Source organism: Haliotis rubra, unplaced genomic scaffold, assembly GCF_003918875.1.
Source record: "Haliotis rubra isolate DU_JTF1 unplaced genomic scaffold, ASM391887v1 Scf346, whole genome shotgun sequence".
In the NCBI taxonomy this organism is placed as follows: Eukaryota; Metazoa; Mollusca; class Gastropoda; order Lepetellida; family Haliotidae; genus Haliotis; species Haliotis rubra.
Window position 1 is genome coordinate 352,211 of NW_025767020.1, and position 27,861 is coordinate 380,071.

At 40.8% G+C, this 27,861-nt stretch overlaps 1 long non-coding RNA gene across 1 annotated transcript; it reads right to left on the bottom strand.

Moving 5' to 3' along the window:
• Positions 1–302: 302 nt before the first annotated feature.
• Positions 303–27,861, bottom strand: LOC124284837. Its single transcript, XR_006900651.1, has 2 exons — positions 27,617–27,861; positions 303–466 (listed from the first exon to the last, which is right to left on the bottom strand). It is a non-coding gene; the product is annotated as an uncharacterized LOC124284837 (long non-coding RNA).

Below are 27,861 nucleotides of genomic sequence, written 5' to 3' on the forward strand. Positions count from 1 at the left end.
AATATTGCTGAGTGCGGCGTAAAACCAAACTCACTCACTCACTCACACGAGTACATACACCGAACAGCAATACGAGATAGCCAAACATTCCAAGCTGAACACAAGGCTCTCAACTAATTCCCCAAAACGTCCATTTTAACACGTGTCAAACAGCAGGAAGGGATTAGCACATTCGGCAACAGTTTCCACAACATAATACTCCTTAATCAATTCCAATGGAATATAAATGGCCTCATCGCGATGCAGGTCGCGCGCGATACTACTTATTTATATACCCCATAAAAACTATTCGGTAACCGAAATTACATATCAAACGGTTGCCTTTATTGATATACAATTGTTAAAACTGGAATACATTTTCAAAGAAATAGAATTTTACTTGAAAAATTGAATCAACACAGCCGATCGTGTATTACTGGTAGCTGGAATGCGGATTCTTGAAGGATTAGTCATCTATCGTCGCTGCCTGCAATGGAAATATATTGTGGTAAATGCATGAACGTATATGTATAGTATATATAGAGGATATTATATGTGTGCCCATGCCGTACAATGTTTACGACACGAGTGCGTAAATGTTGGCGAAAGCGAGTGATATACCGATATTTTGGCACGAGTGCCGTAAACTCGCAAATATAATATTCTGTATGTTACCGAAGTCGTCAAATTGAGAAAAACAAGAAGACAAAATCATCAATATCCCCCGCAACGGCAAAATACTCTTTATGAATATGTCTACTAGTTATGATTATGTCAAATGTTTTGGAGTGTATACAGCAAAGTGGAAGGAGAGTATTGAAAGGTGTTTAAGATCTGCTCCAGAAAGGAGCACTACCACTAAATTCAGTTGAAGCATAACTTGTTGCCATGGAAATGCAACAAGATAACATCCTCATAGTCACATCCTAAGTCATGTTTCCAAGGCACATCTAGGGATCATGCTTGATATGTGTACCATGTTTGATGAAGCTAGCATGTATAATTTAGCAGATCTACTCCGGATAAGATCATGACATCCTCATAGCCACAGCCTAAGTCACGTCTCCAAGGCACATCTAGGGATCATGGTTGATGTGTGTACCAAGTTTGATGAAGCTAGCATGTATAGTTTGGAAGATCTGCTCCGGACAAGATCACATCCTCATAGTCACAGCCTAAGTCACGTTTCCATGGAAACAGCAAAAAATAAAATTCATAACTGGGTCCAAACCCCAAAAGGCACATCTAGGGATCATGGTTGACATGTGTACCAAGTTTGGTTAAGCTATCCCGAATAGTTTAGGAGATATGCCTCGGACAAAGTGTGACGGACGCACGGATTGACGGAACTCGTTTCTATATCCCCCGCAACAACGAAGTTGCGGGGGATAATAAATAGAGAATCTCACCCAAGTGTCTTCTGATATCAATTATATCAACACTCGTTGATAAAGTTACAAATATCCGAGGCTTGCCGAGGATATTTTTACTTTATCAACGAGTGTTGATATATTTGATATCAGAAGACACGAGGGTGAGATTCTATTTATCATCCAAAATCACTCTTCATTAATTTTCAATGAAAAAATGTACATCTCTGAACATGGTACTGCCATTAGACTTGCAGTGCAGCGATGTCATAGCATTGTGACGTCATCAAGTACATGACGTCATAGCATTGTCAGGGCATTGTACAAAATCTACTGTCAAAACGATATCTCCTAGGAGATATCGTTTGATCTCACACAAGCGATATCTCCTGTGGAACACAGTTTTGGATGATAAACCCAAATCTACTTTCAAACATAGGTTGGCTATCCGCCGTCGCCGAATGTAGAACGCAACGTCACAGAAGAAACGTGACGTCTTAACATTGTTCATGACGTCACGTCACCATGACAAAGTGATATTTTGCCCGAGGGCATCGTATGAAAAATATTAACCCCGATATTTTCGCCCTCGAAGTCAATAAAAGCGGGTCTGACACATATCACTAGTTCATAATTAAAATTGAGGGAACATCCTCACCGTTCCGACAAGATAGTCTGATCTTCGAGGTGTGGCACTTTTTAACAATTCAAATTATGGAAAAAGGCATCACAAATGTCTTGCTCCTGATTCCATCTGACATGTACATCAGATTGAACACATCTGGATTCATGTCATTCACTTGAGCAAAGGTCGCAATAAATACATAATTACCAGAAAAATTATATATTTTACATTAAAAAACCTTCTGATTACAAGATACACCTTTCCAAAATTGTACAGTACACTTCTTGTTAGCGTGTCGTGATCAGGGTGGAGTATCACATGGTGAAATATGTGTTAGCAATCAGGAAACACATACATTAACCGTTATCCTGTGTATTGCACGCACATTGCTTATTTCACATGTAGAGTCCGTGTAAAACACTTATCTCATGCATTCCGTGATCAATGTACAACATGTACCGATTAACTGCATGGAACGAATGCTTCTGTTTGTTTGAAGAGGACTGACTGAGTGAGTTTGGTTTTACGAGTGAATGAGTTTAGATTTACGCCGCACTCAGCAATATTCCAGCTATATGGCGGCGGTCCGTAAATAATCGAGTCTGGACTAGACAATCCAGTGATCAGCAGCATTAGCATCGATCTGCGCAATTGGGATACCATGACATGTGTCAACAAAGTCAGCGAGCCTGACCACCCGATCCCGTTAGTCGCCTCTTACGACAAGCATAGTCGCCTTGTGTGGCAAGCATGGGTTGCTGAAGACCTATTCTACCCCGGATCTTCATGGGTCTTGGTTTTACGCCGCTTTTAGCAATATTCCAACAACATCACGGCTGAGGACACCAGAAATGGGCTCCACACATTGTACCCATGTGGAGAATCGAACCCGGGTCTTCGGCTTGACGAGCCAACGCTTTAACCACTTGGCTACACCACCGCCCCTGTATGAAGAGGAGTTCATTGTACTATCGTTATTTTGGCGTAGATGACATGATTTCATTTGTTCACGACGTAGACAGATTAGGCATGTTATTAACTATATTCGTAGGGAGAGAGAGACGTTGTTTTATTGCCATCGTCTGTATTTCCCATAATATTCGCCCTTTATGTTTATGACTTCTAAATGTCATTCAAAGAATGCATATAACATTGGTTTAAGAATTTCCAGAGTTATTGGAACTTTTTCAAGCTCATCATTTATTACTTAACACTGTTTTATTGATAGCTAAGGGAACAAAAATGTAATCAAATCAAGTAAAATGATGTGTGATCACTCTTCTGGGGAATATAAACAAGTGGATAAGAGTGCAAAATGCACTGACAATGTCCAAACTGAAAACACGAATGGTCAATTGGGAAAATCTTTTTTTCATGGGGTGTTATTTCACTGTCCCAGACGTTTTATAAGTCGTTTTGTGAATTAGTCCAATTGGATCTGGTTTTAAATACAAAACTGTCTACTTCTAAAACTATATGAGTGAGGGAAATGAGTGAGTATGGTTTTACGCCGCTGTTAGCAATATTCCAGCAACATCACCAGAAAAGGGCTTCACACATTGTACCCGAGTGGGGAATCGAACCCGACCCTTCGGTGTGACGGGAGAACGCTTTAACCACCAGGCTACCCCACCGCCCCTCAAACTATATGAGGGAAATCCAAATAATCCGAGTGAAAAAGAATGTGTCCACATGGTGTTGAATGGCAATACCAGATTGGATGAATGTCTATCTTAAATCCAAACTATCAATAGGTACAATACACAAGATAAAAAGGGGATTGATCTTATAATATCAGGATCATAATAAACACATCTGTTCCAAGCCGACGATTATGTGGGAAAAGGTGGTGGTTAGTTCAGTTACTGAACGGCATTTAGGAAAGGGGTGCAGAGTCAACTGAACTACTGTTCATATTATGGTTGGTTGGTTGGTTTAACGCCGCAGTCTGAACCAGACAATCCAGTGATCAACATCATGAGCATCGATCTTTGCAATTGAGATACGACATGTGTCAACCAAGTCAGCGAGTCTGACCACCCCATCCCGTTACTCGCCTCTGACCACAACCACCAGTTGGACACCAATTCTAACCCAGATCGTCACGGGTGTGGATATTATGATTTAGCCCTAATTCACAAACAAGGAGACCCCTGAAGATCCGGGCTGGAATTGGTCTTCTAACGGGATTGGATGGTCACGCTCGCAGATTTGGTTGATGCTGTCATCGTATCCCAACTGTGTGGATCGATGCTCATGATGTCAGCCATTGGATTGTCTTGTCCAGATTTTTGTCATTTTGCTGGAAAACTGCTGAGGGCGGCTGTGTGCTTTCTGAATTACAAAATCTTGATCATATCATTCTTGCTGGTTAATTAGCATGGCGCAAAAAAAACCACCCAAAAATACAACATGACGATGTGGCAAGGTTATTTTCTGGTGCTGCCAGAGCATTTAAATGTTGTTTTTTCTCGAGTTGCTAGGTTATGGTGTGACAACAACACATTGCTACGACACTGAATTATTATATTTTTCATCATGATTGACATGCCTGTCATATATTCTTATCACTACTTGACAGAACTGAAATCTCCAATAAACTATTGTTAATTTAGTGTTGTGGTTGTCTAAGCGGCCTCTTTGTACTTGAAAATTGGGGTCATGAGGCAGAGCGCTTTGTAACCTGCTTTGCATATCCACAATGTTTCCTTCCATCAATGCATGTTCTTATGCAGTCCTTTGATTGCGGATTTGTTGTAAAAAACATCGGTTTCCTGATCGAATCAAACTTCAGATTAAATTGCCTATATTTTTAAAACATTCCTTTTATCTAACCGAATTATAATCGTGTGTATGTCAATCTCGAACTTCGAGATATAAATACAAAAATAATGATAAATATATATATATAGGAAGAGTTTACTGTATATGGTGGCGGTCTGTAAATAATCGAGTCTGGACCAGACAATCCTGTGTTCAACAGCATGAGCATCGATCTGCGCAATTGGGAACCGATGACATGTGTCAACCAAGCCAGCGAGCCTGACCACCCTATCCCGTTAGTCGCCTCTTACGACAAGCATGGGTTACTGAAGGTTCATTCTAACCCGGACCTTCACGGTTGATACTTAGGAAATTTCGCTCATATGTGTGTGAAAATGTGTGCCCAGGTTTAAGCTGGTTTTATTGTGCTAACTCACTGAGATACCATGCCGCAGTTAAGCATGAATACCCCACTCAAACACATTGTACTGACTCCAAGCCGACCAGTCCTTGTTGTACCCAAGTTGGACCAACAAGTACCATAAGCATATTTTGGTCTTTTGGTATGATGCGGTCGAGGCTCTCAGGGCGGACGCTCTAACCAATACACCACGGAGAGGGATGCTGGATGTCAGAGAATAATAAAAAAAGAAACTTTGTTAGTTACAACATTGGACCCTTTATCATGTTTATGAATAGTTTTAAAAGTTTACTTATAAGTTAATGAAGTTATGAGTGAGTGAGTGAGTGAGTGAGTGAGTGAGTGAGTGAGTGAGTTTAAGTTTACGCCGCTTTAATAATGAAGTTATGAAAAACCCATCATGTTTAAAAAAAAAACATTAAGGGGAGGGGTACAGGGCTCCAGATAAGGGCCGTATCGGCGTATGTACGGAAAAAAATATGGACGATATGGTAGGAAATAATTTAGAAAACGTAGCAGATACGCACCACAGCAATGGTCTATTGTCTTAGAATCATTTACAGACGTATTTATCTGAAAAAGTATTGTTTTATTGTTTATTGACCTGTTTACACAAGACCAGCAATGGTTTGGTGCATATATGAAACGAAATACAAGATTACTGATACACCATTAAATTCCATTCAGTTCTCTAAATGTACTCTTAAGGCTTTCCACTACACCTATATTGAAAAAATAAGGAGTAAGTACACGTTGAAAAATTATCTGGAGCATTCAAGGGGTGCTGCAGGCTCTTTGCCAAATGATTAGGTTCAAACCTGGTGTGACTATTTTAATAAAGATTCTCCGTTATGTTCTGTACCTGATTCGACTATTCGGAAAAATGTAGATTACCCTGTAAACATGACCTTATGTAGATACATTTAGTTATTTAATATTTCATTTAATACCTGAGTGTAACATATTTAAGTTCAGCTAAGTTGTGTTTTGCATAACCCCTGTTCTGTGAACAGGGATCTGCGCTTGCGAAACTGGCCACAGCGGATGCGATCTCTCACCCTTCCTGGAAATATAAAATGTTTTGAGTCAACAACAGGGCAAGAGTTCCGCCCGTTACCCCCGTTTGAAATGTATTCTATTTATTAGGATTATTTCGAGGTTTTAGGGTTAAGTTTAGGGTCTTAAGGTTAGGGTTAGGGTGTGGTTTAGATTTAGGGTAAGGGTTAGTGTTAAGGGTTTTTGATAATAAAAAAACATTTGTTCTTAGGTATAGAATGATAAAATAAAACGGGGGTTACGCGCGGAAATCTTTCCCCAAATGACACTTGTTAGTTGTTAATATATTTGGATTACAATATCGAATAAACAAACCCACATATTTTATATATGTGTCATTAATATTTCGAAATATATTATTTTCACAAACATTTGAACGTTTTCACGTACCTGGCTTTCGGTGAGGATGTCTATTATCCTTGGGCATCCATCAGAACATAAAACACAGATTCTTACAATTACTTCGTACCTCCTTTTTCTGTGATCCTGTATTGAAGGTCTTGTAAAGCTAAAACATGGTCAGGTAGGAACTGCGTCGGCCACACCTCCATGGATGCTCAGGACGGTGGGGTAGCCTGGTGGTTAAAGCCTTCGCTCATCACGCCGAAGACCCAGGTTCGAATCCCCACATGGGTACAATGTGTGAAGCCCATTTCTGGTGTCCCCCCGCCGTGATGTTGCTGGAATATTGCTAAAAGCGGCGTAAAACCAAACTCAGTCAGTCAGTCCATGGATGCTCAGTGATAAGATGGTCGTCGTCGGCCACTTCATCGCAACAGTCTGACATTCCATAAAGCCCATCGTAACGAATCCCTTTGATAACATATTACTGTTAAATGAAATAATCCAACACTCTCGAAAGACGACATGTCAGTGTCCAAAGCAACCCGCCGCCATTTGCATTGAAATGGTTGAAACTCGATTTCACAGTGTTATTTCCAACTGATCGTTCGATAGCAAACTGTATAATCGAGTGTCTCTGTGGTATTCTCCACACTGAAAAAGCGTCGCCGCGAAGTTTGCTTAAGATTTCCTTTTGGTTTTCCCAGAGACCAAGTATTGCTTGCTTCAAGCCAGAACTTTAGCTTGTTTGATTATTGTCTAGCATTCATAAATCCTTAGACTGCTGTTGTTTTATCCTTGCCAAGGGGCCTTAATGCAGTCGACTTTTAATTTTTTTAATTATTTTCTTCTTTCACATGTGTGTACACTCACCCTCGCATGTAAACTGTTTTGATAGCTCCGACTCAGCTCCCCTGTGGGTGAAGCAGTACTCAAGCGTAGGCGTCATAATCGTTCGTTAATCCCCTCGGCAATCAGGAACTAATCAAATCGATTAATTCGCAGACGTGTCTGTAGACTTATACACCTTTGGGATTTGTTTAAACTGACATTTAATAAAAGCGTAATTATTGTTCACAAAATCATGTGGTACATCACAATATCTCATTAATTTAATACACTTACAGAGCATAATTACTTTTTTTCTGCGTGTATTTTTTATTTATTCAAAATGTCAAACATGGTTAGGTTAAGTAATGAAACCCTTTCACTGAGGAATATAAGAGGTGACATTTTCTGCCTAATGATTTGTTTTTCAGAAAAAAAGTTAATCCGGAGGATTTCAGTGGGAATCGTACTGTCCTGACGAACGGTGTTTCATTTCATATTAAGACTTACTTAAAAAATAGAAATCAATTTCCGCCGCTTTTTCCACAATGAATATTAGCATTACCAAGGCAAACACGATCGAATCTATTCTGGACGCCGCCGTGGTGCAATGGATAGAGAGAGTCTGCCAGGTAACAAAATGTCTGCGTATTTATCCCCTGGTCGCGTCATACCAAAGGACGTTCAGAGATGGCGATTGTGCTTGTTATGCCGTAAGCGCTCGACCTTAACGGGATAAGTGAGTGAGTTCCGTTTTACGCCGCACACAGCAATATTCCAGCTATATGGCGGCGGTCTGTAAATAATCGAGTCTTTACTAGTCACTCCAGTGATCAAGACTACTAGAATATTGATCTTCAGTAACCCATGCTTGTCGTAAGAGGCGACTAGCGTGATCGGCTGGCTGACTTGGTTGACACATGTCATCGGTTCCCAGTTGCGCTGATCGATGCTCATGCTGTTGATCACTGAATTCTCTGTTCCAGACTCGATTATTTACAGACCGCCGCCATATAGCTGGAATATTGCTGAGTGCGACGTAAAACTAAACTCACTCACTCACTCACTCATGGAGAGACACTATTGTAACAGATAATATCAATGAAGGTTTACCACAAAACATATGACAAAGTACAGCTGAGAAGTAAGACAACCGCTCCAGTTATCTAAACATAGTATAATACGCTTGTAATGAAGTCAAAGCACCGCTACTTGTAGTTCGTTATGGTCGTAGTTCGTTAAGTGTGATTCAACTAAAACATACGTCAACTGGCCGGGACCAACAGAGCGGTTAGTTATGTTATAAAGGTAGGTTACTGTTTACTGTACAGGCTCTGTATTAGGTTTACACCACTTTTAACAATATTCCTGCAATATCACGGCGGGAGACACCTGAAATGGGCTTCACACATTGTACCCATGTGGGGTATCGAACCCGGGTCGTTGGCGTGACGAGCTAACGCTGTACCCACTAGGCTACCCTACCGCCCCTCTGCACCAGAAGGTGACATGTTAACAATACGCCTACTCAGGTTTTTGTTATGGACCTATGTACCCCGGGTCTATTTGCCAACACTCAAGTCTTTGAACCTTTAACAATAACCATGAACGCGACGTTAATCCCAATTCCATCTGACATGTTCCAAGCCCAGCGTACTATGAAGTTCTTGTTAAAGCATAATCATCAGAAATTAAACTAACTCCACTTCGGTTCTTCGTTAAATAAAAAAACGTCAACGTCAAAGAATCCTCAGCCTCGATTATCCGCTGGAACAGATTTCACTGTGCAAATTACATAAATGGATCACTGAAAATCGGTAATGACGTTATGTTTCCGCCAAAGGTTATTTCATGCTGCTTTACTAAACACGGGGCTCCAATGACTCCTCGAGTATCCACATTTTTTAGTATCAATTCATCAAGTTAAGCATTTTTACGACTCCGCATGATCCATACATTGAACGAATTTGATCTTCAAGCCACACCAGCGTCATGGGCATTCAATTTTTTTCACTATGTTTGTCTATACATCTTAACCTGGTCATGAAAGTACTTCGACGCGTAATCGTTGTTTGCTGGGGATGAACGTAATATTTTATCGTTGAATGGGTACTGAGAAAAGACTGACGGGATGAAAAGGTCTTTGAAGTGGTATATATTTGCCATCATTGATGACATGAAATAAAAGGTCATAGCTTTGCACTCTGGAAGCTTGAAGTCAAGTGCAACCAGACTTGTATTGTAAAAGAACCACAAGCAGTCGTATATGTATAAGATCAACATATTTGGGTGGCTTTTGATGACTTTAACATTTTCGTCCGTGTTAATTGCTATGTGACGATACAGCAAATAACTAGTTTCCTTTTTGGGCATCTCTTAGAAAGTGTTAAATGCATTTGAGCACGGCTAAGTGCAAAGCCAATATTGCACACTCCATGGAAATGTGTTATTCGTTTTAAGGTAAACCTTTCGGATGTTGATTTGCTAAACGACGTGTATGCCTTAGCGTTTAAGAGTGGGTAGTCGGACAGAAGTAGTAAATACATTGCAAGTAACTCAAAACAGGCTTTGTTCGTTGCACAGCCCCTTATGTTAAACTGAATTGATTTTGGTACGATATGTCGCCTTGATCAAGAAATGTCTCGCGTAATCTCACTGCGTACTGGAGCCACATCGCCCGATCGGCTATAAGAAATGTTGCAAATTTGAAAACCAATTCGTTGGCAATTTGTTAAACTGATGTACCGAGGTAACCTTGCCGTATTAGATTGTATCTGTGGCTTACATTGCCCTAACGGTTAATCTTCATATGATAAATACAGTGAGCAGTCACTCGAAAAAGCAATTCATCTCTTTTTTTTTTCGACAAACCCAAAGCCACCCAAGTCAAACCAAGGCGACCCGATGCAGTTTAATCAAATCGAAGCCAATTCTTAGTTGATTCTGGAACTAGAGATTTCGTTCTCTATGTTCTTTTTGATTCCCAGCTTTCATTTAAGAGAGAAGTTCCTTCCAGTGCATGAGCATATGTCTCAGAGAATACGTGTACTTGTATGAAGATCATATTATGAGAGAAGATAATGTAAACTACAAGATGAAATGCCTTTGTGAAACGAACGGCCGCCTGTGCCGAAATGACATTGCTCAAGGAAACGTTGGAAATCATGACTCAAAATCCTGAATGTCTTTGGTCCTCACGAATACAATTTCTACTTATCCCAAGTTTGAAACGGCATGGATGTTGCACCTCACACCACGCGTTTGATTGAAACCTGTCAGAGAAATCAAATCTTAACATTTGCATCTGACGGTTTACACCGTGTGTTCTGAATGAAACTCTTTGGTATTGTAAACGGTACATGCATTTTCTTTACAAGGCGTTGAAATTTCCAATTCACGCCGGTTTCTAATTGGCGAGGATCATAAACTCTGTCCAAAAATATGAGCCGGGCATTGATTCGACTCCGTGTGATTGATTACGGCCGCTTGCTTCGACAGTACATTTTGAAAAACATGGGATTCTTTAGGGTTGTGCGTTGCCACTGTGCCAGCATTAAGCAGAATAGGCGGTGGTCCCTCAACGGCTTGCGTGAAATTGATAGACGTCCGGGCGTCTATTAGAGGAAATTGAGTACTACTAACATCCAAAAGTTTGACAAATGATTCTTGGAAATGACAGACTCAAGGGTCCAGGCAACGCACATTTTAGTCTGTGTGCGAGATCTCGATATTGCCTAAAATATGCTGTTGAGTGATTTGCTCAACTGCCGCCTGTGCAAGTATGGATTAAGTACTAACGATAAGAACATGCTTACCAAATCCCAACATAATACCGTAACGTGTTGAGTTTCGAATTGAATTCTGAACGATATGAACTGGATTGTGAAATTAGTAAATGGTTACACAACTATGTTCAATAATTAACGACTCAAACGATAATTAATCCCATAAAAGACAATATAAAGGGTAAACAAAATACAAATTGATATGTGTCTGGCTGGTAGTTTATTTGAAGGTAGATGAGGGCGGTTGCTCGACCCATTCCTGTTTCAACGATGATTGTTTCAGGAACAACCATCCTTTTTAACATTGTCATTTTCACCAGATTTGGCGCCGTCACATTTCCACCTCTCCAATACTCTGACTGTCTGACAAGCATTTTGCAAATGATGTCCTTCCTTCCCTGACAAAAGCATTTGGAGACAAGCATGTGACACTTGGGGCCTGTCCTTCCCCGACATCGGCATGGGGATGCAAGCATGTGACACTTGGGACCTGTCCTTCCCCGATATCGACATTGGGAGACAAGCTTGTGGCACTTGGGACCTGTCCTTCCCTGACATCGGCATTGGGAGACAAGCATGTGATACTTGGGGCCTGTCCTTCCCCGACATCGGCATTGGGAGACAAGCATGTGACACTTGGGGCCTGTCCTTCCCTGACATCGGCATTGGGAGACAAGCATGTGACACTTGGGACCTGTCCTTCCCCGACATCGGCATTGGGAGACAAGCATGTGACTCTTGAGACCTGTCCTTCCCCGACATCGGCATTGGGAGACAAGTATGTGACACTTGGGACCTGTCCTTCCCCGACATAAGCATTGGGAGACAAGCATGTGACACTTGGGGCTTGTCCTTCCCCGACATAAGTATTGGCAGAAAAGCATATGACACTTGGGGCCTGTCCTTCTCTTACATCGGCATTGGGAGACAAGCATGTGATACTTGGGGGCCTGTCCTTCTCTTACATCGGCATAGGGAGACAAGCATATGACACTTGGGGCCTGTCCTTCCCCGACATCGGCATGGGGATGCAAGCATGTGACACTTGGGACCTGTCCTTCCCCGATATCGACATTGGGAGACAAGCATGTGAGACTTGGGACCTGTCCTTCCCCGACATCGGCATTGGGAGACAAGCATGTGACACTTGGGGCCTGTCCTTCCTCGACATCGGCATGGGGAGTCAAGTATGTGACACTTGGGACCTCTACTTCCCCGACATCGGCATGGGGAGACAAGCATGTGACATTTGGGACCTGTCCTTCCCCGACATCGGCATGGGGAGACAAGCATGTGACACTTGAGACCTGTCCTTCCCCGATATAAGCATTGGGAGACAAGCATGTGACACTTGGGACCTGTCCTTCCCCGACATAAGCATTGGGAGACAAGCATGTGACACTACGGACCTGTCCTTCCCCGACATCGGCATTGGGAGACAAGTATGTGACACTTGGGACCTGTCCTTCCCCGACATCGGCATTGGGAGACAAGCATGTGAGACTTGGGACCTGTCCTTCTCTTACATCGGCATTGGGAGACAAGCATGTGACACTTGGGACCTGTCCTTCAATGACATCACAAGGGGAGACAGTGATATGTATCCCCCAACATGTCCACGTGTTACAGGGCTTACTCGGGACCAAGGGCGGTATTCATAAAGCTTCTAAGAATTTTCTTATTTTTTAACTAAAGTTTCCTTAAGAATTCTTAAGTTTAAGAACAATTCTTAGTTTCTTTCTTAACCCAAACTAAGTAAAAATCTTAGCTAAAAAGGTTCTTATAACCTAGAATGTTCTAAGTAGAAATTATAAAGCATGATGGGATCGTATGTACCCGTATTAGCGATACGCGAATGACATTTCGGAAAACCCCAAGTCTAATTTTAGTAATGGAAACGAACTCCTCAGTCGAAAAGATAGGAAAACCTTTTAAGGCAGACGACAGGAAAATGGATCCTCCGACAAAAACATGAAGACAACCTAAATGGACGGAGGAACATATTGGATAACTACGAATTTTCTTAATTAGTTAGGTGTCCTCATGAGGTTTCTTAAAGTTAAGAAGTAAACTAAGAACAAAATGACTTGTCTAATTTTTTTCTTACAAGTTAAGAACGTTGTTATGGAAACTAAGATTTCTTAGTGGATTATGAATTCTTAACTCTTAAGAAAAATCTTAGAAGCTTTTAATTTATGAATACCGCCCCAAGCCTGGCATAGAATCACAGTACCTCTCTACCATAGCAACAGCTATGGAACTTAATTATACGTTTATCGAAAGCAACATTGTTCCTCTATAAAACAGAAAACAAACATACACATACACTAGAATATAAGGTCGCTATTGACTGATGATTTAACTGACAGCGCTGGCATATTGAATAAATGAAAATGCATGGGACATGATCAAAGCATCAGGAGTACGTTGAGTGAAATCAGGCATGCAGACATACCTTTGTTCAGGTATTTTGTTCCGAACGAACTCATGTTACAAAAACTGATTGCATCAATTATTTATGAGACATTTATGAAAAAAGTTTCTTTTAATTTTTTCAGCCCACAGTAATAAGTTGCCAAAGCGTGGCGATGAAAAGTATTGATGCCATACAGCGAATACAAACAACAAAATGTCCAAGCACAAGTGATTACATTTAAAAATGAGGTATACATGTGCTTGATGCAGATTGACGGTTAATCAGTTTAGACTGACTGACTGACTGAGTTTGGTTTTACGCCGCTTTTAGCAATATTCCAGCAACATCACGGCGGGGGACACCAGAAATGGGCTTCACACATTGTACCCATGTGGGGATTCGAACCCGGGTCTTCGGCGTGACGAGCCAACGCTTTAACCACTAGGCTACCCCACCGCCCCTTCACCAGTTTGGAGACGATTTAATGTAGACTGACATGTTAAACAATATGGAGACGGGTTTAATGTAGACTGACAGGTCACAGACGGTCAACCAATGTAGACACGGTTTGATGTTGACTGGCAGGTTAACCAATTTGGTGGGTCATAGAGGGTTAACCAGTTTGGAGACGGGTCATAGAGGGTTAACCAGTTTGGAGACGGGTTATAGAGGATTAACCAGTTTGGAGATGAGTCATGGAGGGTTGACCAGTTTGGAGACGGGTCATGGAGGGTTAACCAGTTTGGATACGGGTTATAGAGGATTAACCAGTTTGGAGATGAGTCATGGAGGGTTGACCAGTTTGGAGACGGGTCATAGAGGATTAACCAGTTTGGAGATGAGTCATGGAGGGTTGACCAGTTTGGAGACGGGTTATAGAGGATTAACCAGTTTGGAGATGAGTCATGGAGGGTTGACCAGTTTGGAGACGGGTGAGTCATAGACCAGTTTGGAGACGGGTTAACCAGTTTGGAGACGGGTTATAGAGGATTAACCAGTTTGGAGATGAGTCATGGAGGGTTGACCAGTTTGGAGACGGGTCATAGGTTATAGAGGATTAACCAGTTTGGAGATGGGTCATGGAGGGTTGACCAGTTTGGAGATAGAGGGTTAACCAGTGAGTCATGGAGGTTGACCAGTTTGGAGAGAGGTTGACCAGTTTGGAGTCATAGAGGGTTAACCAGTTTGGAGACGGGTTATAGAGGATTAACCAGTTTGGAGATGAGTCATGGAGGGTTGACCAGTTTGGAGACGGGTTATAGAGGATTAACCAGTTTGGAGATGAGTCATGGAGGGTTGACCAGTTTGGAGACGGGTCATAGAGGGTTGACCAGTTTGGAGACGGGTTATAGAGGATTAACCAGTTTGGAGATGAGTCATGGAGGGTTGACCAGTTTGGAGACGGGTCATAGAGGGTTAAACAGTTTGGAGACGGGTTATAGAGGGTTTACCAGTTTGGAGGGTTGAGGCGATGAGTCATGGAGGGTTGACCAGTTTGGACGGGTCATGGAGGGTTAACCAGTTTGGAGACGGGTTATAGAGGGTTGACCAGTTTGGAGATGAGTCATGGAGGGTTGACCAGTTGGAGACGGGTCATAGAGGATTAACCAGTTTAGAGACGGGTCATGGAGGGTTAACCAGTTTGGAGATGGGTCTGATGCACACTTACAGGTGATAGAGGGTTAACTACTTTGGAGACGGGTTGATGGAGCATGTCCAGCCATGGAGGGTTAACCAGTTTAGACGCGGGTCATAGAGGATTAACCAGTTTGGAGACGGGTTTGATGCACACTGACAGGTCACAGAGGGTTAAATACTCTGGAGACGATTTGATGTAGAATGACAAGTCATGGAGGGTTTACTGGTTAGGAGACGGATCATAGAGGGTTATCCAGTTTGGAGACGGGTTTTATGCAGACTGACAGGTTAGCCACTCTGGAGATGAGTTTAATACAGACTGACAGAACCATAGAGGGTTAACTGTTTTGGAGACGGGTTTAATGCACACTGATAGACCATATAGGGTTAACCAGCTTGGAGACAGGTTTAATGCAGACTGACAAGTTATAGAGGGTTACCATGTTTGGAGACAGTTTGATGCAGAATGACAAGTCATGGAGGGTTAACCAGTTTGGGGACGGTTTGATGTAGACTGACAGGTCATGGAGGGTTAACAACTTATGTATTCTCATCAAGGGGTATAATGTGCTAATGTTTCAATTCTGACCACAATCAGAAGAAGCTATCGAATTGTTGTGTCTTAGAACAATACATTACAACCCTTTCATACTATGAGGGAAGAGGGTTGTGGTTAAAACGTAAGCTCGTCACGACGAGTATCCTGGTTCGATTCCCGAGACGGGTACAATGTGTGAAGCCCATTTCTGGTCCCCCACCGATATGGATGGAATACTGCTAAAGCGACTTAAAACCACACTTACTCACAGTACCATGAAAAATGACTTAAGGCTTACTTCATTTCTAAGGGGGCGGTGGGTTAGCCTGATGTTCAAAGCACTCGCCACGCCGAAGACCCGGGTTCAATTCCCTACATGGGTATAATGTGTGAAACCCATTTCTGGTGTTCCCTTTCGTGATATTGCTGGAATATTGCTAAAAGCGGCGTAAAACTAAACTCACTCATTTCTAAGGCGACTCAGAACATGGGGGTATCTATGCCTGTTACGTTGAAACGGCGAAGTAATGTCCTGTTAACGATTGACACGACTGACGAAAATGTTTGACTTAGTCTCGGTAGATGTACCTCTAGCTATGACAGAAATATACCTCTGACATAATATTCATATGTTTCAAGGAATTTATAACAAGTGAATGAGTTTTACTCACTGAAGATTCCTTCATGGCGATCTTAGCACATTGGCAACACTGGACAGTTCTCAGGGGCCCCACCACCATAGATCCATCTTTCCCCCTTCTCATCATAGTAAACTACAGCATTTGTTACAAATCGCCAATAAGTTGTAAAGGATTTAAGACAAGAAGAGTGTCAAATTTTATACAGGCTTGTAAGTAAAACGAACACTTGAGAACCACCATCGTAACTTGTGAAAGTTAGTGCTTGAGTTTAGTTTTACGCCACACGCAGCAATATTCCAGCTTTATGGCGGCGGTCTGTAAATGATTTAGCCTGGACCAGACAATCCAGTGAACAACACCATGAGCATCAATCTACGCAATTGGGATACGATGACATGTGTCAACCAAGTCAGCGAGCCTGACCACACGATCCCGTTAGTCTCCTCTTACCCTAAGCATGGGTTACTGAATATCAATTCGGATCTTTACGGGACTTACTTGTAAGAAACATTGAGTAAAAGATGAGAGAAAACAAGAATTAAGTAAACCTGGTTCCTGCTTGATTTATTTCCTTTCAAATATTCGTAAATCTAAATTCATCAGACTAGTTTTTCATATCGAGGAAGCCCTGAAATGATCCTTTTTGTAGATGAGGCATTGTCACATATGGAATTTTTTTTCGAAGCACGTTTCTTTTTACAAGGCTTTCTCGTGACAACGTTAATCTATATTTTTCACTTGAGAGTAAATACTTCCATCTAGGATTTATATTTTCAATAAAGTTGACTGTGGAAGTGGGAAGTTTACAGTTTCAGGGATATATATCATCTACTGACATTTTGCATCGTAAAGAAAGCGCATTAAATGTCAATTCTAATGATATGTGCAATGCTCTTCCCCACTATGTTACTCGGGTTATATTTCAGATTTCGTTATAAATAAGCATGAAAACGACATTTTCATCAAGTCTTCGTTGACTTGACATATTTATTGGCTGCTACTGTTGTCCATACATGGTTTTGCTTTTAGACTTTCAACTTGAATTTAAACATTGTCATTTATAAATCACATCTCGCAAACATACTGATCAGGAAAAAATGTATTTAAACGTGTTCGTTTCTGTGCAGTAGTTTGGAACGTTTGTAAACAATATGATTATTTTAGACAAGTGGACGTTTATTAAGAGTTATCTTTCATTTGCAGATGAAAGTTTTTCTCTTGAATATGTAGTGGTATCACCAACTTAAGTAAATAGATAAACGACAAAAACTGAGGAAGTTAGTTAATCGAATGCAGCTACCGTTAAGATGTCCATTTATTACAATAGCGTCTCGTTGCATCTAAACGCAAAATCTGATCACAAAGAAATTTCACATTTTGCATGCACAGCAGCTGATGCACATACTCACGAAAGTCTGTGTTTGTACCCGGAAGGGACCCACTAATGCAATTGAGCTAACCAATATCTAAAAAATGCCTCCAGTGAACAAAATGGCGAAGTATGGGTATGATAGGAGGGAATGTTATGTGGTGTATGGAACCAGGGAGACTACAAGACGTGTTGTAGATTATCCCTGATGGAACTCAGGCCACACACCAAATGAATTTAAGCAGCGTTGGTCGCGGAGAGTCTTTGGATGGGTGACCGTGTCTGGCAGTTTGACTCCTGAGAGTTTCTTGGACTTCAGTCTTGCCCTACAATACATGTGGTCTCGCCAAAATTGCCTCATAGCGCCTTATACTGTTCCGAGGCTGTAAGGAAGAACAGACTTCACCAAACAGTTGTGTTCTGAGAATGTAAGGAAACACAAAAAAGCATCGGTGTCCCGAGGATATAAGGAAACACAGATATAAACAAACATCGGTGGTCCGAGGATATAAGGAAACACAGATATAAACAAACATCGGTGGTCCGAGGTTGTAAGGAAACACAGATATAAACAAACATCGGTGGTCCGAGGTTGTAAGGAAACATAGATATAAACAAACATCGGTGTCCCGAGGATATAAGGAAACACAGATATAAACAAACATCGCTGTCCCGAGGATGTAAGGAAACACAGATATAAACAAACATCGGTGTCCCGAGGATATAAGGAAACACAGATATAAACAAACATCGGTGGTCCGAGGATGTAAGGAAACACAGATATAAACAAACATCGGTGGTCCGAGGTTGTAAGGAAACACAGATATAAACAAACATCGGTGGTCCGAGGTTGTAAGGAAACACAGATATAAACAAACATCGGTGGTCCGAGGTTGTAAGGAAACACAGATATAAACAAACATCGGTGGTCCGAGGATATAAGAAAACACAGATATAAACAAACATCGGTGTCCCGAGGATGTAAGGAAACACAGATATAAACAAACATCGGTGGTCCGAGGATATAAGGAAACACAGATATAAACAAACATCGGTGGTCCGAGGTTGTAAGGAAACACAGATATAAACAAACATCGGTGGTCCGAGGTTGTAAGGAAACACAGATATAAACAAACATCGGTGGTCCGAGGTTGTAAGGAAACACAGATATAAACAAACATCGCTGTCCCGAGGATGTAAGGAAACACAGATATAAACAAACATCGCTGTCCCGAGGATGTAAGGAAACACAGATATAAACAAACATCGGTGTCCCGAGGTTGTAAGGAAACACAGATATAAACAAACATCGCTGTCCCGAGGATGTAAGGAAACACAGATATAAACAAACATCGGTGTCCCGAGGATGTAAGGAAACAGAAACCAGGAAGGAAGAAACAGTTTCACACACTGAACATATGCAATATATATTCCATTAAATTATCGTTGTTCATTTCAACATGTTGTTAAGAGCAGATACTATACATGGTAAAATAAGTTTACATTCAAAATTTAATCGGTTATTATTTCTGTCAATAAATACTTCATCTAAGGTTTTCATCACAGAATTTGTGGTTATATACATCATTTGTCGTTCAAAAATGATTAAACCGATACACGCCATCCGATTGCAGACATTCGCACTCATAATAACAAGTTATGAGAAGAGATTCCGACCTTACTTGTTGGCTGGGCTGCTTTCAATTTTGGAGATGATGTTTAATTTCATGGACTTTGTTTTCTCTCCAATAGTTTTTTTGCTGACACGATAACCTAGCTACCGCCTTCGTTTGATACGCGACGCCACAACGCAGTCGGATGGTAGATGTGATGACAAGATGAATTATTGAAACGCCACGGCGATTGATGGAAGTTTAACTATCCGAATGAAATGTATTAATGAAACATTTGCTTTATGTTTATTTCTATTCCTCTTTGGCGTCGCTCTGTCTTTACGATTCCTCGAACAAAAGAAGAAACATTTGAGGGAAATAACGTTACTTTCAATGACCTGGTATATTAATTTTTCTCTGGTTTTGACGGCCCGCTCTCGCCCGGTAACTCAATACGTGCATATCCCAGCCTGAACACTTATGAAGGTAAAATCTGTGCATCGAAATAATCGAAAGCAATGATGATTTTCTCTGACCAGTTTTACAAGAAGGTAAACTGAATTTTCCTGTTTGTAATCTATGTGACCCATTTCCCAACCATCATTCGGCCCTGCGTGGGAGTGAGATTTAAGTCCCTTTCCGTGATATTTTCGTATTAATTTCCATCGCTACTTTCCTTTTTACTCCTAGTGGATCTGTTTCGGCGGATACCCGGGGCATGCTGCTCTGTGACCTTTTATATATTTTAATTGAAGTTTCCATAACGTGTCAGCCTCACATTGGAGAAAACCAATAATCACTAGATCCTGACACGCTAAAGGGAAGCAACTGCCAATTGCAGCATCTATGGGCCGTCCATGGTCTGACGGAGTGGATATGCCATTTAGGCTATTTGCACAACTGTTTGTAGTGTTGCTGTTTTTTTTTTTTGATGGAGCGAAGTTGAAGATGGGTAGATTCTTGAGACTGAGTGGGAGAGTATATGGTTTTACGTAACATTGCAATATTCCAATCACACACACATATAGTACCTATTTACATATATTGTACACCTTTCAAAGCATTGTAAGAAAGATATCCCCTCGAATCATTATTCGACGTACTTGTTAATGACATTAGCTACGCTACACGTCAAATTGCAGAAGGATATCCCACGCATCTGCCAACAAATTGCACTCATTGGACATGAAGCAAAATGTTTTTGATATAACAACATTTGTGTACTGTACTTGTCCTTGCTTGAGATGGTTCGATGCCTATGACGAGATCAGAACCATCCGGAAATGCCAACTCAGTTGACCCAATGTTTGGTAGACATTTGGAACATTTTCAGTCTTCCATGCATTGTCCCTGCACCACAGAAACAGTGCTGCTGAAGCAGATATATGCTTATGATATAGTCACAATTGCACAATCAACTCTGCTTTCAGCAGAGATTTCTTATAAATGTGGAAAGGGTTCTGCTTATGACTATTTACCCATGATATTAACATTGTGCATTCATTTTTGCTCGTTTCTCTGTCTCCAGTTATCGGTTGTTGGTTACACCAGGGTTACACCAGGTTTGATTACACAAATGAGAAAATAGTATGTTGTTATCTTCAGTAACATATCATTTACTCAAAACTAACGGGGTCGGGTGGCCAGGCTCGCTGACTTGTTGACACATGTCATCGTATCCCAACTGCGTAGATCGATGTTCATGCTGTTGATCAATGGATTGTCTTGTCCAGACTCGATTATTTACAGACCGCCGCCATATAGCTGGAAACTTAAAACTTAACTCTCTTACTCACTGATTTACACAAAAGCACAGTTACTTTCTTCCGTCAGTATACACAGATATTTGGTTATGTCCGTGCTTCCTGTCATCCACGGAACACAGATGTTTGGTTATGTCAGTGCTCCCTCTTCTCCTCGGAACACATTTATTGTACATACGGAACATCAGCCAATCCAGAATCTGTTCCTCTTGGGTTGGAATATAACACTTTATTATTTCTGGTGTTTCAGTATCAACGAAAAGGATTAGACTTCACGGAATGCTGTCTATCACAACGATCCATGAAACATGTCATCCTCTGCCATTTCAAACAACCGTTATGCCTCATAAAAGAAACAACGAAATGAAACCCTGGTGTAAGATGTCCTTTTATTACGAAATACAAATCCTATCATCATGAAATATTTGCGCAGTAAGACATAAATCCAAACACGTTGAAACAGAATCACATTCTATCTCAGTTCCCCGACCCTTCCCCAAGCTCGTTCTTTGAACAGATTACTCTTTGACTTAAGGTCATATGGCAGTTGAAAGACGAGGTACGCAATATAACATACTTGGTAATCCTTGCTGCTTAAAAGCTGGTCATATTTAATGTGCGTCTAAATCTTCATGTATGCTTCTATATTATCAAAAAATACGATTATTATTACTACTTTGTTTTGAACTTCTAACATGTTTAAATTAACAGACCTATATTACGCCTTGGGTGAGTGAGTTAAAACTTGAAGTGACTTCGGCATTATTTCAGTCATATCGTGAACAAATTACGATAAAATCTGTCGACATGGGGCAGTAAAAGAACTAGACTATCACAGACAAGCACTGCCACAAAAAGATCTGTGAATAATCAAATTCAAACCGTGTAAAATAACTTATTTCCTTACCTAAAAAAACAACAATTTCCTTTAAAAAAATAATGTGAAAGTTTCTAGCTTTGACCAAATGAACAGCCGAATGGATTACAAGTTCTCAGCAACGTTGCAGAAATAGTCTCCATAACCTTAACCGTGACGGTAAGACGTTACTAACAATTATTCATGTGAATAACAAGTTTGTGTTAGTGTGATTATCATCCAAGGTGTGCGGTGGGGTAGCCTAGTGGTTAAAGCGTGCTCTCGTCACGCCGAAGATCTTGGTTCGATTCCCCACATTGGTACAATATGTGAAGCCCATTATTGGTGTTCCCCGCCGTGATATTGCTGGAATATTTCTAAAAGCGGAGTAAAACTAAACTCACTCACTCACTATTAACCAAATGCACATGTACATTGTGGCATAATTATACAGATCCTTTGAAAAAAACTCAATCGAACGGTAATTTGTTGTTTTCGTACTGTCACATAATATATAAGACTGCATTACATCCGAGTTTCAATATATCCTGTCATCATGCAGAATCCAGTGTTGAAGGACATTCGCACACTTCCTGTAAAAAGAAGCTCTGCCTCTCACGTATCAATAGATGAATGGCATCGCAGCTGGCGATCAACGTGACCTTGTGAATATGCACCGCCTAGCAAGGTCACTCAAGTCAAGTCCTCAATACAATTCTGAAGTTAATAAGTCAAAACTGAAAAAACTGGATTGGAATAATCTCCCTCTGGAACAGAAATCCTCAACTCTTGTACAGTTGGAGTGATAGCTTTAGACCACCCGCTTCAGCTGACCAATGTTAGCATGAACGTCACTATGCCGTGGACAACGTTTATCCATATATTCTGCTGTCAGCATGCATGTGTATCTGTGGGTTTAGAGCTGTGCAAGCGTGTTTATTATTGTGGCAATTCCTACATGAATTGTGTACTTGAAATGTTAGCGAAACATTATGCGAGACAAAAATCATGTTTTGACATTTACCGGCTTTAGAGCGTGGGAAGGAGATTTGTGCCACGGGATAAAAAACTGTGTTTCTGATATTTCCACAAGCAGATATAAGCGTTACCAGTTCTCAACGGACACAGCACTAGAGCAGAATTCTCGACAATTATCAATGCAAATTTGAATGAGTACATGTCGACCTGAGGAACGCATTAATGTTGCTCGACGGAGCCTTTGAGAGCTGAGATATGACTCAGAGATTCCGGTAATTCGTCGAAGTTTACAGATTGTATCCACAGTTTGAATCGAAAGGTAACATTTGTATCAAGTGAGTGCGTAAACTACCAGGCTACCCTTACACCTATATGACGATACAGGAGCATCTGAACAATTATCACAGGAATGTTTGCCAAAGACACATCCAAAACCTAGAGGTACTATTAAATGGCAGTGCAGATCTTCCGTACAGAGACAATAGTCAGATTTTTAAAGAAGTTCAAAAATATATATCAAACTTCAAAAGGTTCAGTAATTGGATATAATGATTATGATCTAACTAATTCATGTATTCAATGCATTACTTTATTTTAAATGTCTTATTCTCCTTTTGAATATATCTTTCTGTCCCTGCACATATAGTTTCTTTCACTTTTACACGTAAGCACGGTAAATAGGAGAGGGTTTCACTCACTTGGAATACCTTGTACCCAATCCATTCTCTTGAATGATGAGCATCCAAAGCGAATGCTGCCCAAAGGAACATTCATTTGCCAATCAGAGATTATCCGAAATTGACAGAATTTTGCCCAACAAGAATGAGAATGATGCTAAAGGCTAATTATGATTCCGAGGTCAGACAAGAACCAAAGACTGTAAGAAACAACTGACACTGTTAAATAAATAAGGGTTACCAGGACCTTTCGTAAATTCACTTACAGCAACTAAACGCATTGAACGCAGACTCTCCAGTGAAGCAATCTTGTCAGCTTCTTGGCAAGTGAAGTTAAACAGTCTGAACCAATGCCCAATGCAGATTAGAACGTTCAACGTATTGTCATATATAAGCGACCCCAGAGAGCATATCTACAATCCAGATCTGTCGTTGTGGTTTCCACTCGAATACACTGAATACACCAGATGGTGTACATCTATGATCACTGGTCTCAACCAGAAGCAGAAAATTCCCTGACGTACATCCGTCTTTGGTGACACCGGTATTCTTGGTGCCAAAAAAGCCTCAAACGACGACAGCGTTTACATGAAAATGATCATGAACGTTAAACTTGTGTGATGGCCATGCTCCAGAAACACCTAGAATATACTCCAAGGAAATATTCGAGTGATTCTTAAAAGATAGTTATTTTGACTTTCGGGGGCAGTCCAAGTAAACTTATTCGTTACAAAGCGATACTGAGTCTAACAAACCCTAGAAGAAGGTCGCGTCAGCTAACCGTTTGAATTGACCAATCAGAACACAGCTTACCAAATTGCAAAAGTTAAAATTCGCGCATACCGTAAAAGGTTTAAGAGTCTCCTTTGAACCAGCAAAATACAACACAGACAAGTCTAAAATATTCAATAATATATTGAACAAACAATGAGCAAACTACAATGAATGACAATACAGATTTCTAGTACAATGCAATTGAGTCACAAAACTAAAATACTGGGTCACAAATATAAGATAATAACTCACCAGAGTCTTGACATTTACAGTGAGAACAGATATACTGATTGAAGGTTGTTTACAATGACATCAGGGGAATAGGCAGGCACGATCGCTCTTGGCATGATGACAGACAGCTGTGTATAACTCCAGTCATGTAATAAGTCCCGTCCCGCACTACTCAAGAGCCAGCCTTTATATAGCACTTTCACAGTTCTCGAGCATTCTAGCAAAGCTAGGCTCCATCATTAATCTCTCAGAGCGTTCACGAAAGCCATCGTAAACACAAGACGTGACAAGACCCGGAAGTCAAAACAAAATAGAGCCAGCCATGGGAGGCAACTTTGAAGCGTTATCAAAAAGGCATGCCGCTACAAATACTATTGCCATTGATGATGCGAGATGCGATCTAAAACCCACACTCAAAACTTTAAACATAGTGGCCCATAACAACTATCACTTATTCAATGTGATATTACATATTACAAATTACAAAAAAACACACTCTCATAACAGCTTTTACCTCGAAAACGTTTGTACTCGAATGATTTCGAATGCTATTTTCCGCACGATCGCTTCTGAGTGATACAGAAGGAGGACGCCATTATTCACACCAGTGAGTAAACAGTCGCTGAAAATAGCGTTTTTGTCAATATTGAAGGATGTCATCTTGCGGAAATTTAAGCTAAACCATCAGAAAACTTGGGGTTGGTTTTGCAGAGAATTTTCATATTGCGATATATTGCAATGCGAAAGCATATATTGCGATATGTATTGCAATGTATTGCAAGATTTTTTTATAACCAAAATCTACTTATAATCGAGCTAATGCTTGATTTCTAAAGCAAAACCACAACAAAATCACTATGCTTGATTAACCATATTAAAATCTTTTAATCATGACAAAGTAAAAATGTAAATAATATTTGGCACCAATGAAACAAGGAAAAGAACAATTTAACATCAACACAGTGGTTACTAGCTTGAACTAGTTTCTCCACTCTCGAAAAAAGCCCTGAGATTTTAGACAGCAACTTGACCTGGTCAGGACATATCAGAGAGCACTGGTCATAATTGAGTAAATATTTAAAACATTCAGATCCAAAACATTGTGAAACACTTGAACAAAAATAAAGAACGCAACTTCCAACCAAACTTAACAATCCAGTTAAATGTAATTTTCGCCACGGTTATTCCTACATTAGAACGTATTTATGACAATTAGAATTTGATTAGTTTCTCGGAAAAGTTGCAGGAAAAATACCGTGTGTTTAACTTCTGTTTTTCTTAAGGATGCAAATGTCGCGTCTTCCTGACAACAGAGATATAAGAGAACTTGGAAAGATGAGCTGTCACGTGGTTTTGAAAAGTAATCAGGTGACACTTAACAACAGTGTTGGCAGAGAATGGCGCATCGGTTTCATCTTTAGTCTGGAGCGTTTCTGAGGCCTCCTCACAGTGCCACACACTGAGTCACGAGCAACACACGGAATCTCTAGGCATGAGACTTTGTTCAAAGAATGCCTCTGTTCACCCAGTTGTGAATGGGTACCCAGTGGGATGAGGTGATTGTGTGACAGTTGAACCTTATTGCGCCTCAAGGGTAGCTTGGATCATCTGTATACTCTGCGGGGCTCTGAGAATGTAATTTGAGTGCACATTGATCTAAAGATCAGGCAAATTATAATGCCGCGCCGAGAACAATCCATCCAAACACTCAATCGATGGAACAGAAGGGGAACATTTTTCATATTCATAAGATATTCAAGGTTCGATTCTGACTATATCATAAGTGTAAGATGATGAACCTGTTTTATATAGTGTTGATACTAGGGGTTCTCGAAAAGTTGAGCGCATCCTGCTCACTTGAAAAAATTCAGCTGTTCGTCCGAAAAACAAAACACAACACAGAAACAATGTACAAGTCAAAAAGGGAATTATATCAGATAGGTATTGTCAATGATACGTCAAATGTGCAAATATCCTCCACATGTAAGGGGCGGTGGAGTAGCCTAGTGGTTAAAGCACTCGTTCGTCACGCCGAAGATCCGGGTTCGATTCCCCACATGGATACAATGTGTGAAGCCCATTTCTGGTGTCCGCCACCGTGATATTGCTGGAATATTGCTACAAGCGGCGTATAACTAAACTCACTCACTCACTCACTCAACATGTAAACCCAAAACCGTTTTTTAAGATTCAAGGACTTTTCAAATCACAAATATTATTGTCCAATCATTTAGATACTACCGTAACTGACAACTGATTCCTTTAAAATTGTTTGGGGAAAATTCCATCATTATCACAACGTGGTATTTTTATAACGTCAAAGGAAAGCTTAAAGTGACGTTCATTGTAGACATTCAACACTTTGATGCTGCCCAGGAGAATAGTCTGGTACTGCCAGATCAAGGATCATAATTGGAATGAATATTGGATTCTGATCAGCCTATCCCTGAAGCATTGGTATACATCATGGGGAGTTTCGCCGCCTTGGGAAACTCGGCTTCTGGGATCTAGACAGCATTAATCAAACTGTTATCTTCAAGGTGAGAAGGTAAAGAAAATTATATACGTTGAGTCACCACTCAACAGCTTTTGTCGTGACCGACGTAATCTCAAAACGCCATCCTTTGTGCTTGATTCGATCATCTTCCGTTACTCCTCGGGAAGTGAGCGTGTTTGTATGTCTTGTCTCGGAATGTTTCAACAAAACGGCGGAGTGTACTTCCGTTCATGTGAAACTCAAACCTGGAACGAACTCTAAGATACCGCTAAACATTTGTTCGTTACAAGAGAAGTTCGCTATACGCATTTTATACAAAATATACCAGCAGCCGGGACCAAATACGAGGTGCAGTGTCACCCAATATCAAACACACAAACCTTGGAGAAGAGGTGGCCCGGTCACTTAAGGTGGCGGAATAAGCTTTTCTGACTTTCATCCCTCAAACGAACTTACCTTTGATCGTGGGTTTTCCTTCATCATATTTTACGTTCTATCCGCATCTAATAGGGCACCTCGCACTCATATCAGCACGCCATGGTGTAACTAAAATACAGTTCAAAAGCACAAAATTTACTTACTTAGTCACTCTAATACCAACATAACTGTTTCACCACGACATGATGTACAGTGAAGTCTGCCTCAAAACGTCCGTTACACCCTGTGAACATGTAGGCGGGTTCTATTCTACGGAAACGTGA